The sequence below is a fragment of the Sabethes cyaneus genome, chromosome 2, assembly GCF_943734655.1.
Source record: "Sabethes cyaneus chromosome 2, idSabCyanKW18_F2, whole genome shotgun sequence".
Taxonomy (NCBI): Eukaryota; Metazoa; Arthropoda; class Insecta; order Diptera; family Culicidae; genus Sabethes; species Sabethes cyaneus.
In genome coordinates this window covers 218,626,505-218,647,303 of record NC_071354.1, presented here as the reverse complement: position 1 = coordinate 218,647,303, position 20,799 = coordinate 218,626,505, and positions in this window count along the sequence as shown.

The following is a 20,799-nucleotide window of genomic DNA, read 5'->3' as shown; positions in this document are numbered from 1 at the left end:
AACATAGAAAATTTTCTTGCCCTCGAAAACCTTCACATGCCAAATTTGGTTCCATTTGCTTGATTAGTTCTCGAGTTATGAGGAAATTGGTATGGAAACCCCCCCTCTTAAAGGGGAGAGGAGTTATAATTCCCCTTATAAAGAGGGGAGGGGTCTCAAATTACCCTAGAATAAATTCTTGTCACCGAAAACACCCACATGCCAAATTTGGTTCTATTTGCTTAATTAGTTCTCGAATTATGCAGAAATTTGTGTTTCATTTGTATGGGAGCCCCCCCTCTTAGTGGGGGGAGAGGTCTCTAACCATCACTAAAACCTTTCCTGGCCCTAAAAACCTCTACATGCAAATTTTCACGCCGATTGGTTCAGTAGTTTTTGATTCTATAAGGAACACAAAACAGACAGACAGACAGACAGACAGACAGACAGACAGACAGACAGACAGACAGACAGACAGACAGACAGACAGACAGACAGACAGACAGACAGACAGACAGACAGACAGACAGACAGACAGACAGACAGACAGACAGACAGACAGACAGACAGACAGACAGACAGACAGACAGACAGACAGACAGACAGACAGACAGACAGACAGACAGACAGACAGACAGACAGACAGACAGACAGACAGACAGACAGACAGACAGACAGACAGACAGACAGACAGACAGACAGACAGACAGACAGACAGACAGACAGACAGACAGACAGACAGACAGACAGACAGACAGACAGACAGACAGACAGACAGACAGACAGACAGACAGACAGACAGACAGACAGACAGACAGACAGACAGACAGACAGACAGACAGACAGACAGACAGACAGACAGACAGACAGACAGACAGACAGACAGACAGACAGACAGACAGACAGACAGACAGACAGACAGACAGACAGACAGACAGACAGACAGACAGACAGACAGACAGACAGACAGACAGACAGACAGACAGACAGACAGACAGACAGACAGACAGACAGACAGACAGACAGACAGACAGACAGACAGACAGACAGACAGACAGACAGACAGACAGACAGACAGACAGACAGACAGACAGACAGACAGACAGACAGACAGACAGACAGACAGACAGACAGACAGACAGACAGACAGACAGACAGACAGACAGACAGACAGACAGACAGACAGACAGACAGACAGACAGACAGACAGACAGACAGACAGACAGACAGACAGACAGACAGACAGACAGACAGACAGACAGACAGACAGACAGACAGACAGACAGACAGACAGACAGACAGACAGACAGACAGACAGACAGACAGACAGACAGACAGACAGACAGACAGACAGACAGACAGACAGACAGACAGACAGACAGACAGACAGACAGACAGACAGACAGACAGACAGACAGACAGACAGACAGACAGACAGACAGACAGACAGACAGACAGACAGACAGACAGACAGACAGACAGACAGACAGACAGACAGACAGACAGACAGACAGACAGACAGACAGACAGACAGACAGACAGACAGACAGACAGACAGACAGACAGACAGACAGACAGACAGACAGACAGACAGACAGACAGACAGACAGACAGACAGACAGACAGACAGACAGACAGACAGACAGACAGACAGACAGACAGACAGACAGACAGACAGACAGACAGACAGACAGACAGACAGACAGACAGACAGACAGACAGACAGACAGACAGACAGACAGACAGACAGACAGACAGACAGACAGACAGACAGACAGACAGACAGACAGACAGACAGACAGACAGACAGACAGACAGACAGACAGACAGACAGACAGACAGACAGACAGACAGACAGACAGACAGACAGACAGACAGACAGACAGACAGACAGACAGACAGACAGACAGACAGACAGACAGACAGACAGACAGACAGACAGACAGACAGACAGACAGACAGACAGACAGACAGACAGACAGACAGACAGACAGACAGACAGACAGACAGACAGACAGACAGACAGACAGACAGACAGACAGACAGACAGACAGACAGACAGACAGACAGACAGACAGACAGACAGACAGACAGACAGACAGACAGACAGACAGACAGACAGACAGACAGACAGACAGACAGACAGACAGACAGACAGACAGACAGACAGACAGACAGACAGACAGACAGACAGACAGACAGACAGACAGACAGACAGACAGACAGACAGACAGACAGACAGACAGACAGACAGACAGACAGACAGACAGACAGACAGACAGACAGACAGACAGACAGACAGACAGACAGACAGACAGACAGACAGACAGACAGACAGACAGACAGACAGACAGACAGACAGACAGACAGACAGACAGACAGACAGACAGACAGACAGACAGACAGACAGACAGACAGACAGACAGACAGACAGACAGACAGACAGACAGACAGACAGACAGACAGACAGACAGACAGACAGACAGACAGACAGACAGACAGACAGACAGACAGACAGACAGACAGACAGACAGACAGACAGACAGACAGACAGACAGACAGACAGACAGACAGACAGACAGACAGACAGACAGACAGACAGACAGACAGACAGACAGACAGACAGACAGACAGACAGACAGACAGACAGACAGACAGACAGACAGACAGACAGACAGACAGACAGACAGACAGACAGACAGACAGACAGACAGACAGACAGACAGACAGACAGACAGACAGACAGACAGACAGACAGACAGACAGACAGACAGACAGACAGACAGACAGACAGACAGACAGACAGACAGACAGACAGACAGACAGACAGACAGACAGACAGACAGACAGACAGACAGACAGACAGACAGACAGACAGACAGACAGACAGACAGACAGACAGACAGACAGACAGACAGACAGACAGACAGACAGACAGACAGACAGACAGACAGACAGACAGACAGACAGACAGACAGACAGACAGACAGACAGACAGACAGACAGACAGACAGACAGACAGACAGACAGACAGACAGACAGACAGACAGACAGACAGACAGACAGACAGACAGACAGACAGACAGACAGACAGACAGACAGACAGACAGACAGACAGACAGACAGACAGACAGACAGACAGACAGACAGACAGACAGACAGACAGACAGACAGACAGACAGACAGACAGACAGACAGACAGACAGACAGAAATCCTTCTTTATAGGTATAGATTAGCTGTAAAATGGTTGAATAAGCTGCTCTTCAAATAAAATGTTTGTTGGGATATTGTCTCGTCTCATCGTTGGATGTTCCCCGTTAACCAAAGTTGCACCACCGCACCTGATTACCGCAGATCAGGCTTAGATATCATTACTGGGAAGACCTTCATACAAGTTATTTATTGGATTCTGCTATATCATACGCCTGGCTGAAAGGATGGAGATCGACTATTAATCGCATAGCCAAGTCTAAGTCCAAAACAAAAATCCATGTTCAAGATGAAGTTCAATTCTAAGTCCAAGTCCAAGTCCAAGTCCAAGTCCAAGTCCAAGTCCAAGTCCAAGTCCAAGTCCAAGTCCAAGTCCAAGTCCAAGTCCAAGTCCAAGTCCAAGTCCAAGTCCAAGTCCAAGTCCAAGTCCAAGTCCAAGTCCAAGTCCAAGTCCAAGTCTAAGTCCAAGTCCAAGTCCAAGACCAAGTCCAAGTCCAAGTCCAGGAAGGGGGGGGGGGGTATTGGTAGCTATGCTTGACAAGTAGTCATTTTGAGTCCTACCTTTTGTCCAATGCTGGAAGGTGCGTGAGTCGAACCAAGCTGTAATCTGAGATTATAACCGGATTCGAACCCACAACACCCGCCAGGACATCAAAATGACTACTTGTCAAGCATAGCTACCAATACCCCCCCCCTTCCTTTCCGCTCTTCCCCTCCTTCACCAAAAAAATTTTCATTTATATCTTCCCCTACCGTCCCTTCATCAATTGTAGAACCATCGTTTCAAAAAGTATTAATATATATGTATGACCGCATTTCAAGGTCAAGACTAAAAACTTGAGATTAGTCTATTACATGAAAAGATGCCAAAAATAACACAGAGAGATAACAAAAATGGCGGAAAGTCTCGGAAAAGATAACAAAAAGACGACAGAAGACAACGAATAGATGACAAAAAGACGAATAGACGACGGAATGATGGCAAAATAGCTATGACCGTAGGGTAAAAAGTCAGTTAAAAGAGGAAACACGACCAAAATACTTATAAAATAGAGATAAAGTATGATCACACGTCTTGATGCAATGAAGCGGGGTTCATCTGTGTGAAACAGTTCCACTGAGAGTCAAACCATCAAGCCACAAATACACACGTCATCTGATCTGATCTGATGATTGGCGATGATTTCGCATTTTAGCCATTTTTGTATGACTTGTAGCACTAGTCAACTTCAAGTAACTGACTTGAAACTGGTATGCAGTAAACGAAGTTAGCTTACTTAAGGAGCTTGCTTACAACTACGATTATACCGAAAAAATAAATAACTATTCTGGGTTATTATTTGCAACACCGATTTGCATTCGTCAATTTCCACGAAATTTCTGATAGGTGTGTAATAGATTGATTTGAAGTAAGTATAATTATCTTACAACTAACATGTGAACAGCCAGCTAAAATATCAATTAGATAACGTCCTGTGCATGCTGTTTACCAGTGTTGCGAAGCCTGGTGTGTGGTCTAATTTTCTCACACACGCGTACTCATTTTAACGAATACGTTGGTAAAAGCATCCCTTTAAAACTCGCGCTCTTATTTCTTCATGCACTGCAAAGCGTTTTAGCTAACAGCTACAGTCGTCGCTCGTCGTTTGTCGTTGCAGCTGATACCGATTACTCACGACGGCTCGTACCGTGAGTAGAATCACGGGCGAAGATGAAGAAGAAGAAAAAGCAATGGAAAATTTGTATCCCAGTGCACCACCAGCCTCTCGAGCTGCTGGGTCCTCGCGAGTTTTTTGACTCGGGAATAAGCTCTGCATGAAGACGATGTAAGGGTGTGTATGCGCGAGTGTATGGGTGGCAGAATTTCTGCACACAGCACCGGCGGCTGTTTCTTTTACACCTGCGTGTGCGGCGTAAGTGTTGAATGCTATGTTTCTCATACTCTTTCGCGTGTGAGTAGGCATGGTTAACTTTTCGCTCGATTCGCAACATTGCTGCTTACTACTACTTTTCGACACTCTACAGTTATTTGCATACTTGACAGAAATACAATTAAAACTATGTAAAGAATTGCAAGCAACTAACTGACGCAAAACAGCAAATAAAACACTCAAAAGCTATTCTCGGTTCTTGTGCTGATTTTCCTCGATTTAAGAATTGCTGCGTCACGTCACATGCACAAGTATCCCTTCAGCCCTGTTTCCGTGCAAGATAACAGTTCTGAACAAATTCTTGCAGTATATGGTTGCAAAAGGATAGGATAACCGATCATTTTTCTACGACGGTTCACTTTCAGGACATCAAATTGGACTAGACCGAAAGTGTCTAATGTTATTGTGTTAGAGCGACAAACACTGTAATGTACATCTCATGTGTTCGTTAAAAACCTAAACGTTTATGTGAATGTTGCATTAGGATTGGTAATATATGCCAAATAACAAAGCTTGCAAACATAAACACAGCTGATCCGCAGCCAACCACACCTGCTTCGAACATTCCGAAATATGGTTTGTTTCCTTTATGAAGTCATTCCGGTTCATTTAGGATTTGCAGCAGCAACTGAATTAGGCATAGGATCAATAGGATGGGTAATTAATCCGTTTACATTGAAGGCCAGTTTTTGATTCCTGGTCAGCTGTTCGTTTGTTTACTTCAGTCTAAGCTTATCGATGCGGCAAAATCTGAAAGCTCTTTAAAAGCTCATTGATGTGGCGAAACTTTGAGACCGTGGTGCTATTTTTCGGAAATCGCTAGCGCAACGAAATATGTGCGCAACCAAATATCTATTAACTAGATATCTATTAACTATCTATTAATCCATCTATCCTGCTCTACCAATACAGATGAATTTTTAAGGCATGCATCGAACGGTAGCCATTTATCTAGCCATATTTGAGCTATTTTCGGTTTCCCCTTAAAGATAAAATTGGTTGGGAAAAAGTGAAAAGTTCTCAGGCCGGCTTCATAGAGGGTCGGTCTACAACGGACCAAATCTTTATTCTGCGGCAGATGCTCCAGAAGTACCGCGAATTCCTGTTCATCGATTTCAAAGCCGCGTATGATAGTGTGAACCGACAAGAGCTGTGGAAAATTTTGGACGGAAACGACTTTCCGGGTAAGCTTACTAGAGTTATCATGGCTAAGATGGGTGGGATCCAGTGCTGTGTGCGAATCTCGGGTGGATTGTCGGACCCATTCGAATCTCGCAGGGGACTTCGACAAGGAGATGGTCTTTCCTGCCTGCTATTCAACATTGCGCTTGAAGGTGTTATAAGGCGAGCGGCGATCGAAATGCGGGGCACGATTTTCAATAAATCCAGTCAATTTATCTGCTTTACTGACCTGGATGCTGTCGATAGAACAGCTGAGGCGGTAGAAGATCAGTACACTAAACTAAAACGCGAAGCAGAGAAGATTGGGTTGAAGATAAATACGTCTAAAACGAGGTATATGCTGCCGGGCGGGACTGAGCGTGACAGGGCCCGCTTGGACAGTACCGTGGTAATCGACGAGGGATGAGTTTGAGGTAGCCGACGAGTGCGTATGCCTTGGCTCACTGGCAACAGAGGACAACAATACCCGCCGTGAGATTAAAAGGCGTATTATCAGCGGAAGTCGGGCCTACTACGGACTCCACAAATATTTGCGGTCGAACAATCTGAGCCCCCATACAAAGTGCACACTGCACAAAATGCTAATTAGACCGGTTGTCCTCTACTCTGCTAGAAGAGGACCTACGAGCACTCGGAGTTTTCGAACGGCGGGTGCTAAGAACCATATTGGGCGGAGTGCAAGAGAACGGTGTATGGAGGCGAAGAATGAACCACAAACTCGCGCGTCTCTACGGCGAACCAAGTATTCAGAAAGTAGTTAAAGCTGGATGGATACGTTGGGCAGGACATGTTGCTAGAATGCCGGACAACTATCCTACAAAAATCGCATCGTTTTCGCATCGAATCCGGTAGGAATAAGACGAAGAGGGGCACAGAGAGCGATGTGGCAAGACTGGGTGCCTTCGGAACTGGAGGCCAGCTGCTGTGGACCGAAATAGAAGGAGAAATTACACTGCACAGGCCTTGTCGTAAGACGTTAGGTCAATTAAGTAAGTAAGTAAGTAAGTAATCTTCTAACAAACTTTTTTAAAGAAGTATACACCACATTTGAACACAAATGTGGAACACATTTGAACACAAATGTGGAAGTATACACCACATTTGAACACCACAACGGAAACTAATTGTTCGCTTTCAAAACACCTTTTCCAAACCAATACAATTCATTTCTGGAGTTCCACAAGCTTCCCACATGGGTCATCTTCTTTTCATCTTTACGTACGGGATTGAACATTAAAATACAATTATCAGCAGAGCAAATAGCATACTGGACTTTATAAAATGAAGCCATCCGCTTCCATTGGACCGAACGGAATACTCATTACTTTTTCTCAAGAAATGCACCCCAGCTTTGCTTGCTCCTCTTCGTCATCTATACAATTTATCTCTGTTTATAGGCAATTTTCCGACGCTATGGAAAACGGCGTTTATGTTTCCACAAGGTTACAAAAAGTTAATCGATAATTATCGAGGCATCGCTGCTTTGGGTGCGGTATCTAAGCTATTCGAAAACGACATATTGGGATCAATGTTTTACCAGTGTATTACCATTGTATTGGTACCATGTACCAATGTCGAGGCGTTTCCAAACGGATGCAATCTTCACCGACCTCTCTGCTGCTTTTGATAAGATAAATAATGAAACTGCGATTGCCAAACTCAACAGAATGAGACTCGACGGCACCCTACTGGTCTGGCTTAAGTCCTATTTGGTTGATCGGCATCTGGCTGTTAAAATCCGAAAATCAATATTCAGCGAGTTTAGTGCTACGCCCGGTATTCCACAAGGCAGTCATCTAGGCCCGCTCATCTTTGTGCTATACTTCAACGCTGTAAACTTTTCGCTTCGAAAACTCAGGCTTTTTTGCGGATGAACTCAAAATCTATTCCGAGGTAAAGAAAAGTAGAAGACGCCATGCTCCTGCAACAGCAACTGGTGGAAACAGCTTGAAGAATTTGCACTGCGCGCTTGTCCGTTCGACGCTGCTAATATTGCTCGGTGGTCTGGAGTCCCCGTTATTTCAACGGCGTTGATTGGTTAGAGAAAATACAACGCGAAATCATTCGATTCCGTCGCCTGCCATGGAACAACCCACTCCATCTACTAAGATACAAAGCGCATCTGATGCCAATCGGGCTGGACACGCTAACGTTCAGGAGAAATCTGTACCGAGTAATCCTTGTAGCTGATATACTGATGATGAGGGCCGATTGTCCAAGGCTTCTCAACCATATTAGTTTTTGAGCTCAACCACGATCTCTTCATAGCAGAATATTCATTCAAGTATCATTTTGAAGGACAAATTATGCTGCAAATAGGGCCATCGTCAGACCACAACGAGTTTTCAGCCAAGTGTCAGTTGGGTTCGATTTTCACCTTTTTCGCAGGACTATTCGTGGGAACTTTTTAAACATTTTTCGTACTCGTTAGACTAAAGTTATCATTAGGACAACAGTATGTCTGTTGATATAAACAAACAAATAAATAACAGGCTTCAGTTAGTTTACTTTAAGAACGAATCGAATCTATCCAAAAACAATTCCTCTTGTAGGCACTACGTAAATTGAATTGGAAAGCATTCTCTTCACTACCATATAGAGCACGCTTCATGCTAAAAAACCTACAAACACTTAAGGAACGCTGAAAATTCGCAATGCTTGGTTTTATCAAAGACATTGTTTCTCACCGGGTATAGTCTATCGAATAAGTATCCAAATTAAACAGCATAGCCAAAGAATTGACATTATCGTGTCTAAAAACCAACTTGAAATACGACTAATAGGATTAATTCATAGTATGTAAGCAATCATTGTAAAACATTAATCAACATTGTATATAGTTTACATTCGCTAGACGAAATAAATAAATAAACAAACATCATCATCTACACCTAAGCTTCGAGAGTTCAGACGACTTCACAGTACGTTAACAATCAGAATAAATGTCGCTACCTACCTTGAGGCATGTCAGATGGTTTTTCAAAACTAGGCGAGTTATTGCTGTTAATGATGACAAAAGCAAAGCGTCAGTCCACTGTATCAGAATTAGTTCACTGTACTATTATTACTTACATACACAGAAATTTTGGAAGTGATGTTTATTGCAATGTCGTTTACGGATAGTCAACTTTTATACCAAAGAAAAACATATATAGTAAACATTCCTTAATCCTTGTTCTGGTACAGGGTCATAATAATGATTCACCCGAGCAAGCAGTCCGTTCCAGAACACACATCCCCGTCATGCAGCTTCTGAATCCTGTTTACATTTACCCACAACAAATGTGTCGTAAATAAAACACATCACCGAAGACTTTCGCCAGATCACAAAATGCATCCGAAAGTCACTGGGCTAGGTTTGCAGCTTCTTCATTCGGCAGGATTCGGCACCGCCACACCAGTGATGATGTCATCAACGAGGCTATAAAACTGCAGCTTCAATGAAATCTCGTTGCTGGAAGAATGAGACAAGCCATTAAACAGTGCCATGTCACAAACCCGACGAGCTTTGGGCGCTGCATATCTGTCCCATCCTGGCGGCATTCGAAGATTTACACGACCCAAAAGCAGCCGGCGCGGGTTTGCGAGGGAAGGCTAACGAGACAACTGCAATAAAACTAAGACAAATTTATATGAAGCACAGTTCTGTGCCGTGAAGCCGAAGTCAACGCTGGTTACTGACTATGTTCCTGGAATTTATTTGTTCCGATGTTCGTCTTTTATTAGGTGAGTGTAGTAAGTAGAGCGAATTGCTCACAAGGAGTTTTCCCCCAAAGTGAATTAGGTGCAAGGTGCGAGATAATTATACCCAATAAATTCATATTGATTATTTCAATAATATTTCCTTCTCTGGACGAGCAACAGAAGCGGATTTCTTGCTGAAAACCACAACCCCGCACTAGCCAGAATCGGTTACCATATGCGGCAACCGTATCGAGAACCAGTCAGCCGAGGTGCAATTATCTTCATCCATTCGTGTGCAGCTGTCCACGTAAAACCAATTTATCCGGCAGATGCACAAAAACCGCATCGTGGAAATAAATTAACCGTCAGTTCAAAGCGAAAACTATTCAAAGTCCGAAGTTCAAAAGTACTCCTACACACCATGCACATGCAGAGCATTTAATTTAGGTTTCTATCAATAGCTTGATTGTCGATAGATTATCACTGTTTGCCGTACGATGCACGCTGATATTTGTACAGAAAACCACATTAAAGGATCGTTTCGCTTTTTTTTGCCTTTGCTATGTCTCTCTCTGCGATGCAAATCCTTACGATCAGATACGGAGACCTGAATGGATGTTCAGGAAATGAAACAAAAACACTGCACCGCAGGACAGCTGAATTGAAATACAAACAACAGGAAAAAAATTGATTGGAAATTTGCAAACATAGTTTCTGAAGCGTGGTTGTCCTGTATAGCGGGCGTATGTTTGTTTGCTTTAAGTTTTCCGTTTTAATTTCCTGATGGATTTAATCGTTTGCAACTCCACCAAATACCGACGAGTGGAGGCGCATGGTTATTTGTTAATACTATGCTCAAAAATTTGACTTTAATTTGAGTTAAAAGTTTACTAACGACATTGTAAAATGCAGAAAACAGCTTCAACTAAACCAAATTATTCTTCGCAAAGCAAAGTGCATGAAAGTATTCTTTGGCGAAAATTAAACTTGGGTGGAATATTTTTCCGGAATTTATTTCACGGCGAAGAAAAAACTATTTCTTAGTTTCGTAACTCACTGGCAGGTTGTATACCAAATTAGCTAATCCCGTAAATCCTCATACACTCCGCTTAGGTTCAAACTTTTTAACTTCCCCACCGGTTTCCATTAATTAGTCCCATCTAATCACTAACTTCGAAGAGCTCCAGCGTGCATTCGCAGCGCTGGCTGCGTTCTCCCGTTTCGAATCTTGTGCAAATTTCCGGTTCGCCACAGCAAAAAAGAAAAAAAAGAAACCGACAAAGGAGCAACTTTCCCGAAAACTATTCCGTCTGCGCACACCGGAACGGAGCCAAGAAGTTCTCGACGGTAACCGCAAGCTCGACTTCTTCCTGACCCCACACTGCACTGCACTGACAGTACAGCCAGCAGTAGTGAGCGGCGGAAAAGTTACTTCATCTGATACGGGAAGACCGGCTGCCCCGTACCCTCCCCCGCTTAGTTCTTGCCGGTGGTTCTTCTTGCTGAGTTGGTCAAACCGTAATTCGATGCCGCCCAACTTCGGTTGTTTCTTTTCCGCTCAGCAAGACTTACTGCACCGTAGCCGGAACTTCATCGAAAATTTTTGGACTTGCACCGGGTACGGCGATTTCCATTCTACTACCTACATCGGCTCTCGCTTCGGACTGCCCGGTGCGGTATCAGCAGTGGTTATTCCGATGCTGGTCAGGAATGCTACCGTTTTGGGAGCTGTAAAGAACCACCTCGCCAGCATCGTCCTGTGAATGAGTGTGGCCCTGGAGAAAGATGCTGGATAAAAAAAGTACAACAAATGAATTTAAATTGATATTTATGGCTGGCCAGCAGAGCCGAACTGGTGCGCCGTGGCGATAGGGGTTGCAAAGTTTAACCAATTTCACGCTATTTTCGCTTAAGGGTAGCAAATGCAGCTAGATCATAAATATCCACCGCCGTGGGAAGGGGCCGGCAGCAAGGTAACTTCACTTCGAAACAGTCAGTGAGAGGCGAACGTTCGAAATAGATTGCCTTCCCGGTTACTAGCAGCTACTGCTGCTGCTGCTGTTGTGTGCAAATGAATTCACATTCCAACGGACCAGCCGAGCCGGTTATTGCGGTCGAAATCGCAACGAGAGGTTTCGATTCGCTGGTAAACGCAGTCAGCCATTGTTGGCTCCTCATATTTCGTTGTAATCTGTTAACATAGGTTGATTACTATTGCTACCGTTGCGTTGTAGACTTTGGGAAAGAAAATAAAGCACACATTTTAACCTAGCAGTAATCAGGAATCCTGCAATTTAGAAAACAATTTGTAAAATAGTTCGATGTTTGCTTCACATAAAGGTTTGTTTCATTTCGTTTTAATTTCGAATGTATAATAAAAAGTTAAATTTCAGTAAAACACTAATTAAAATAGGTTGTTGGGTCTGGCAGCACGGAGTGGGGTTTCGCCTTCTCACTTCGCAGCTGGTGCTGACGGGCGCGCAATAGACGAATTTGTCTAGCCATTCTGGCAGCCACATTCACTCGATCGTCTAGCCAAGTACCCGACCGATCTGTCTAATCGGCAGTAAGCCTTTAGTCACATTCAATATCGCATACCGATCAGTTGTCATTTCCGAGATCGTCTAGAGTACACACGTCAAATACATGAAATCTCGCAGTTAATAAAAGTTAATTTATAGTACTAAATCGTTTGTCATCGTCGAGTTTAATCAAAATATAATAAAGTAACTGTGTGAGATCAGTGTTACGTTCGTCCTTTCCCGAAATTACCTACGAAGCTGCTACGGTCATCAGACACAACGTAGGACCATCTTTCAAGAATCAACCTTCTGGCAAGCGCCATGCCGTCATAGGTTTTTGCGAGTAATTTTCATTGAAGTTGTTGACGTAAAGTCAACCTTATTTCGAAAACTACATTATAAGTACCTAATTTAACCTTAGCCAAGCCGCCTGCATACTGATTATCAGCTGTTTCCAGCAAGACCAGTCTTTAAGTCGCACTAACCGCTGCAAGTTCTGACAGTCTTCATTTGATTTGACGATGATAAAGATCTTCAGATCATCAGTATATACAATTTTGCAGGCATGAGATAAAACACATTGATAACGAATAACGAAACGTTTCTGTATTTTTTCAATGCGAAGAGACCAACTCTCAAAATGGGGGTCCCAAACAGCGCAGCTTGTTTCCAAAACCGAGCGTACAAGCGAGCAATATAAAGTACGTAATGTTCCAGGGTCCTGAAACTCGTTACCAATCCTAAGTATCGTTCCTAGCTGTCGCGATGCTTTGTTGATGATCAATTCATAGTGAAGTCTAAACGTTAATTGTTTATCCAAAACAACTCCAAGATCGGTAACACTATCAATACGTTGCAGTACTTGACCATTAATGCGGTATGATTACCGTGTGTTTTTTTCGAGAAAAACTGATAACGGCACATTTTGGAACGCTTATAGTCATTCAATTGCATTCGCAACTCTGCAAACCGGTTGATCAGTTCTTGAAGTCTCAGGCAATCGTCGTTGTTACGAACAATCATGTAGATTTTGGCATCATCCGCGTACAGTAATCTCGTGCCCGGTGGTAATAGACGGGATATGTCGTTTACAAACAAAGAAAACAATAGCGGTCCTAAGGTGCTACCCTGAGGTACTCCAGTATTGTTTGAGAACCAACATGACAGTGATGCACCCAATTTAACAACCATTCTGCGGTCTCGTAAATAAGATTCAAACCAAGCAACTAAACCAGCGGAGACACCCAATTTATTGAGTTTATCGAGCAAAATTCCGTGGTCGACGCGATCAAATGCTGCCTTTAAATCTGTGTAAATTGCGTCAACCTGAAGACGCTGGTCCATTGTACGTAAGCATACAGAGGTAAACTCCAACAGATTAGTTGATACTGATCTTCCAGGAAAAAAGCCATGCTGCGACGTAGATATATAGTTCTTAGAATGGAACAAGAGATGCTTATAAACAATAGCTTCCAAAACCTTCGAGCAAGCAGTAGTGTTCGACATTACGCCTGTCTTCTTTTTTAAATACAGAAAACATAAAGGAGGTCTTCCAGCTCCGAGGAAATTGATGGCATTGCATAGAGAGACTGAACAATGAAGCGATAGGCAATTTCAAAGTCTCACAGCATTTTTTCAACAGCATAGAAGGTATGCCATCCGGCCCAGGGCAATAGCATTGTTTCATTCTACCAACGGCTTCAGCAACTTCAGCTTCAGTAACTGTGAATGTTTGAGCTACAATCTCGTCACTCGGAACAAAACGTAATGCTGCTTCAATACTTTCCGACGAAGCTGATTCATGGCTAAAAACTCCCGAGAAATATTCAGCAAACAAATCACACTTTCGGTTGACGGTAGAGGCTTCATCATTTTTCAGAAATACGCTGGAAGGTAACCCATCTTCCTTACGTTTTGAGTTTACAAACTTCCAAAAACTCTTTGGATTAAGCCGAAGGTTACGTTCCGTGTTTTGTACATAACTTTGATAGAGCCGCTTGTTTAGAATTTTATATTTCCGACTTGTTGTTGTGAAACGTAAACGATTAAAAGAGTTTCTATGTTTATGGTATGTACGAAGAGCAGACTTTCGCTTACGGTTCAGGTGGGAGAGCTCAGTGGTTCCCCAAGCGGGTTTACGATGTGGACGAACCTTTGGAACGTGGTGAGCGATTGTCTGATGAATAATTGCAGTGAATTTATCTACAGCTTCATTTAAATCGGTACAATTACAAATCGATGTCCATTCAATTGTCATTAGGTCTGCGTTCATAGCATCGAAATTACCTCGGCGAAAATCAAATTCAGACGGGTCAAATTCGTCAATAAATGTCTGTTGGACATTTCGGTAGAAACTAACCATTAAAGGCGGATGATGACCGTCAATGATACTCAGGATGTCTGGTGCGGGGCAGACATCACAGGCAGGCCAAGTATGCTGATTGACAAAAATCAGATCGAGAAGTCTATTATTCTGGTTGCAAAATTCATTAATTTGGTATAATCCATTTAAAGCAACTCCATCCAGTAAGCAGGAACTACTAACATTAGTTGTGGAATGCAATGCGTCTACGACTAAATAGTTGCTGATGATTGATTCAAGTAATCATCATTGTCCAGGATTGTCCTTCAAGAATTGTCTGCGTTAGTGTGAGATTAAATTAGATTAGATTTGATTAGCAATTTTTGTATTGTTTAGTATGACATAATTTTGGCCATTCGTATTAATATTATGGCGTCATTTCGGGTCATACTCATATTGAATTGGTGCCATCTTTGTGGTCTTTGCAAGCCATTTTATTATTATTTTCGTATTGCTTTTTAAATATAGGCAATTTTTATATAAGTTTAATGTCATTTTGGCGATATTTTGTGTCATTTTGATTTTTGTAGGGTTTTTTTTTGTGTCAAATAATGCAGTTTGGTCTTTTTTCTTGTTTTGGCAATTTTCGTACCGTTTTTGTATTTTTTGTACCACGAGTTGTAAGTACAGCAGTCCCCCGAATAAGACGGTGGGTGGTGGTGTACGCCCAAGGCGATTCCTTAGTGACCCATTGATCAAAATAGTTGATTTGTGGTACATTGTTATGACTGGTATTACCTACTCAACTACCAAAAATCAACTTTATTGATTAATGGACAGCTGAGATATCGCGATGGGCGTATATCAACACCCATCGCCTTAATCGAGGGATTCCTGTGTGCTGATATAGTGAAGGTAGTACAACGCAGCCTGTCATCCGCTTTTTGCTGGGCACATGACCATAATGCCCAACGAAAGAATTGCCTCAACTGTTTTCATTTTCAGCAGACAACTTCAGGGCCGATTTTTATACCCATTTGTTTAATTATTTATATCATTTTCAATCATTATTTGCATCACTTCACCGTCTGTTTTGTTCCGTTATTTGCAGTATTTTCAATCATTATTTGTATCTTTTTGCGGTATTTTGGCATCATTTTTGAGTTATTTTTGTATTTTTACCTTTGTTATACTATAGAACAAAGGTTTAGAAATTGGTCGAAAAACACGAAATTGATCCGAGGCCCGTAGGGCCGAATCACATATACCAATCGATAGAGCTCGACGAACTGAGCAATGTCTGTGTGTGTGTGTGTGTGTGTGTGTGTGTGTGTGTGTGTGTGTGTGTGTGTGTGTGTGTGTGTGTGTGTGTGTGTGTGTGTGTGTGTGTGTGTGTGTGTGTGTGTGTGTGTGTGTGTGTGTGTGTGTGTGTGTGTGTGTGTGTGTGTGTGTGTGTGTGTGTGTGTGTGTGTGTGTGTGTGTGTGTGTGTGTGTGTGTGTGTGTGTGTGTGTGTGTGTGTGTGTGAGTGTGTGTGTGTGAGTGTGTGTGTGTGTGTGTGTGTGTGTGTGTGTGTGTGTGTGTGTGTGTGTGTGTGTGTGTGTGTGTGTGTGTGTGTGTGTGTGTGTGTGTGTGTGTGTGTGTGTGTGTGTGTGTGTGTGTGTGTGTGTGTGTGTGTGTGTGTGTGTGTGTGTGTGTGTGTGTGTGTGTGTGTGTGTGTGTGTGTGTGTGTGTGTGTGTGTGTGTGTGTGTGTGTGAAGGTATTATTGTCTAGTATATCACTATTGAATTGCTTTGCGGTCCGACGTTTCGTTTAAAACGAAACGTTTTGACATGCGTTTCTCCTGAACTACGCAACCAATTTTAACGATCTTAGTACCAAACGAAAGCTCTTGCTGTAAACTTTCTACCGAATTTTATTGAAAACGGACAAGCAGTTTAAAAGTTAGCCTTAAAAAACCATTTTTGATAAGGTTCAAATGATCGCCTGTTTCTCAGAAATGGCCAAACCGATTTATGCGCTATTAGTTTTATTTGGCAGGTAATATAGCCGGATAGATCACTATTGAATGGTTTTTGGATTGGACGTTTAGTTTGAAAGTTATAAGCAATCGTATACACCACACCAAAATTAACAATAATTTATAATGATTTTAACCAAGATAATTTACCTAATTTCAATTATTTTAATATCAAACGAGAGGTTTTGACACTTCGAATATATATGCAAAATTTCACAAGAATTGGTTTTACCGGTCAAAAGATATTAATCCTCGAACGCTCGCGCCAACTTTTGCAACACAGTTACTCGCGCGCACAATAGCCCAAAACAAAAAAAAACGTGCGCACTAGAGTTTTGACTGGGAAAACTTGGTTTTAAGTTTATCGAACCTTTAAAAGAGTTTCTTGAAATTGAATGCTCTATCATTTGGTAGAACTTAAATTTTGATTAATCCCCCTAAAAGTGAAATAAAGAAAATATTTTTCTTCAGTTTCAATATAACACATTGATGTGTTCTGTAAAGTTTTAGAGCATATTATTACAAGAAATTTTTCTGAAGACAGTAACCTTCTATCTCTTCAGCGAAGGCAGAGAAATCTTATTTATTGTTTCTGAATTTGTAAAATCAGTTTTTCTAGTTTAGCTCTTTTTGTAATTGTTGTATGACTTTTTCATGTATTACAAAGTTATACAAATAGTAAAAATACACAACTTTGCTGAAAATAGTATCCTCTATGTTTGCTGTTTAGGAACTGTAGAACTTTGATTATAAAAATACCCTGATTTTAACCCCGAATTACTCGACTACCAACTGACGGATACATTTTAAACATTTTACATTTGCTGATAGTTTTGCTACATACAGACGGCATTTTTCCATGTGAGATAACGTGAAAAAATTCCAGTTGGGGCCAATAGCGATACACCTCACATGCTACTTGCTTCGTTTCTGTGCTGTCGGTTTATGCTGATCTATTTTCCTAACAAATTTAAAGTATTATTGCATTGAATAATTCAGACATTTTGCTCATGACAAGTTTATTGAAGAATATACGTTAGTTGAACAACGATTGGTAAATATGGCATTCGAAAACCTACACATGTTGTTCAGAATACAACAGCGTGAGTAACCGAAGGTTAATAAAAATTGATGAATTTTTTTCAAGAAAACTTTATTGATGTGAATCGAATAGAATGGCATTACTGGAAATTATGCATAGTTCAAAAACCTATAAACTAGACCTTTACTACGCAATGTATATGTTAAAGAATAATATTTCTTCTTACAACTTACTTTTACTTGCACTTACTCACATTAGTAACAACCAACTTACCCTTACTCAGCAATTTCATGAGAAAAAGGACTATCAAAATTTGTAAGTGCTTCTATTTTGTTCAAATTTTGTAAACTTATTCAATTTCTAAAATTTTTATGTAAACCAACGCACAATGCAACGTTAACTAATAGATGAATTATGTTCCGAAGACGTGTCGATTTCTATCTCAAATAGCAAGTAAGACCGTATAACAAAGGTTCCTTTCACCACTAGGTGGATTAAATCAGGTTTTTGAATGAAATTAGTACAATCATTTTTATATTATTTTCCAGTCATTGTTTTTGCCATTTTTGTATCAATTTGGTGTTATGTATCATTTTGGTATCTCTTCTGTGATCATATTGATTATGAACTTTCTACATTTTTTTCAAACTCGTAAGGGCTACACACCGAAAGCTGACGAACGAGTGCGAGATGGTCGACAGGGTGGACAGGGATAAGTTCTTCGACATCTCATTGACAAAATTGCAGAAGGAGGCGGAACGGAAGTCAATTTAGGAGTGCACCTGATCTTCAAGAAGTGCTGACGACCAACAATGCCACCGGTAAGGAGCGCCTACCATCAGAACTTTATAAGCTTGGCCGAGAAACGCTGGCAACTGCTCTACACTGGCACAATTCCAAGGTTTGGCAAAAGGACGAGTTAGCGGAGGAATGGTTGGAAGGAGTGGTTTGTTCCATCTACAAAAAGGGTAATAGGCTCAGCTACTGCAACTATTGTGCCATAACGCTGGCAAATGACACCTACAAGGTACTCTCCCAAATCCCTCTCCCAGATGTTGCGCCGGCTGTCACAGATATCACAAGGTTTCGTATAAAATTATCAGATGGGTTTCATGGCGGCTCGCGCAACTGCAGACCAAAGGTTTACCATACGACAGATCTTGCAGAAATGACAGGAGTACAACGTACTCTCGCATCACAACTTTATGGATTTCAAAGCAGCACACGATACAATCGAACGAAACCAGCTATGACAGTTAATGCACGAATATGGTTTTTCGGATAAACTGATACGAGTGATCAGAGCTACATTGGATCGAGTGATGTGTTTCGTGCGCATCTTGGGGACACTGTCGAGTTCCTTCGAGACGCGGCGAGGGTTGAGACAAGGTGACAGCTTATCCTGTGTGCTATTCATCATCGCTCTTGAAGGGGTGATCCGACGAGCGGGCATCGAAACAAAAGGTTTTGCAGGTGACTTTGATATCACAGCCAGGAACTTTGTGACGGTGGAGGTAATCTACGTCAGACTGAAAGTGGAGTTTAGATGGATTGCACTAAAAATAGATAAATGTGACGAAGACCAAATTCTTTATGTACTTGAAGCCGTAACGCTGCTCACGGAGGAGTTACGTACTCTTGCCGTGTTCGAGCGGAAGGTACTGCGGACGATATTTGGCGGAGCACAAACTGAAAGCGGAGAGTGGCGGTGGCGTATCAATCACGAGCTACTAGCATTGCTTAGAGAGATTCCCTTCGTAAATTTGGCGAAAGTCGGTAGACTAAAGCGAGCCAGACACGTCGTAAGAATGTCGGATGACAGTGCAACGAAAACGGTTCTCTTCAACAACCCCACCGCCGCGGCGCAAGGAACAGGGGCTTAACGTGCAAGATGGCTCGCCATGTCCAAAATGCCTTGTGACTTCTGAGACCACTAGGAAATATGTGATAAGTGGTCCAAGATCGATTGCCCGCCCAGTTAGCTACGGGGTACGATGCTGGTCGTCAACAAGCCAGTCGCCGTATGTTCGATTTTCGACTGGGCGGTGCTGCTATAGTCAGTTGCACTAGCCACGTAGTTGTCCTAATAACCGGCTGCGAAGTCTGACGATAAAGAAGGATCTAGTTCTTAAGAACGTTTATAGCCATGGATTTGCTTTGCTTGGCACAAGTTGAATGGAGACGACTACTTGAAACAGTACGAGCCACTTCAGTTCTACTGTCCACGATTTCTTTGTCAATGGTTGTGTATTTTTCTGTGAGACTCATTTCATGTCTTTTTTATTTATATTTTTTTTCAATATTGTGTTATTTCCACTAGCGTGCCACAAGGCTGTGACATACAGTTGATCAGGAAATTGCTGTTCGTAGTTGCGTTGAAGATGAAAATACCTGCAAAACTATCCCACTGAAGTCATCCAATTTCGGAGGCCTCGGGAAAGTGGTCGTAAAATCGGTAAAAAAGTATCCGTGCTGTATCACTGATAACACTCAACAAATAAACTTTGGTCAGCATTAAGTAAATCTCATAACAAATTAAGCTGTTTGTGTGTAAAAGTAGTTTCAATCAGTCTCAAATTCAAATCCAATTTGTTGTTCAATTTCCAATTTTAAGTTCAATTTGGAGTGAAACCAAGCAACTTAAATCAATCCAAATTTAAGTCCAATCTCATGAATTTCATAACTCATTTCACTTTTTAAATCCACTTTATACACAAATCTCAAGTAATTTAGAATACTATTTCTGGTCTGTTTCAAGTCCAAATTTAGGTTCAATCTAATATTGATTTCAAGTAAACTTTCTAGTCCAGTTTCTGGTCTCAAATTTTTAGTCCAGTTTCAAGAACAATTTCAAACCCCATTATAAATAAAATTTCATTTCCAAGTTTAATTTCAATTTGTGTCCAATTGTAAGTAAAATTTCAACT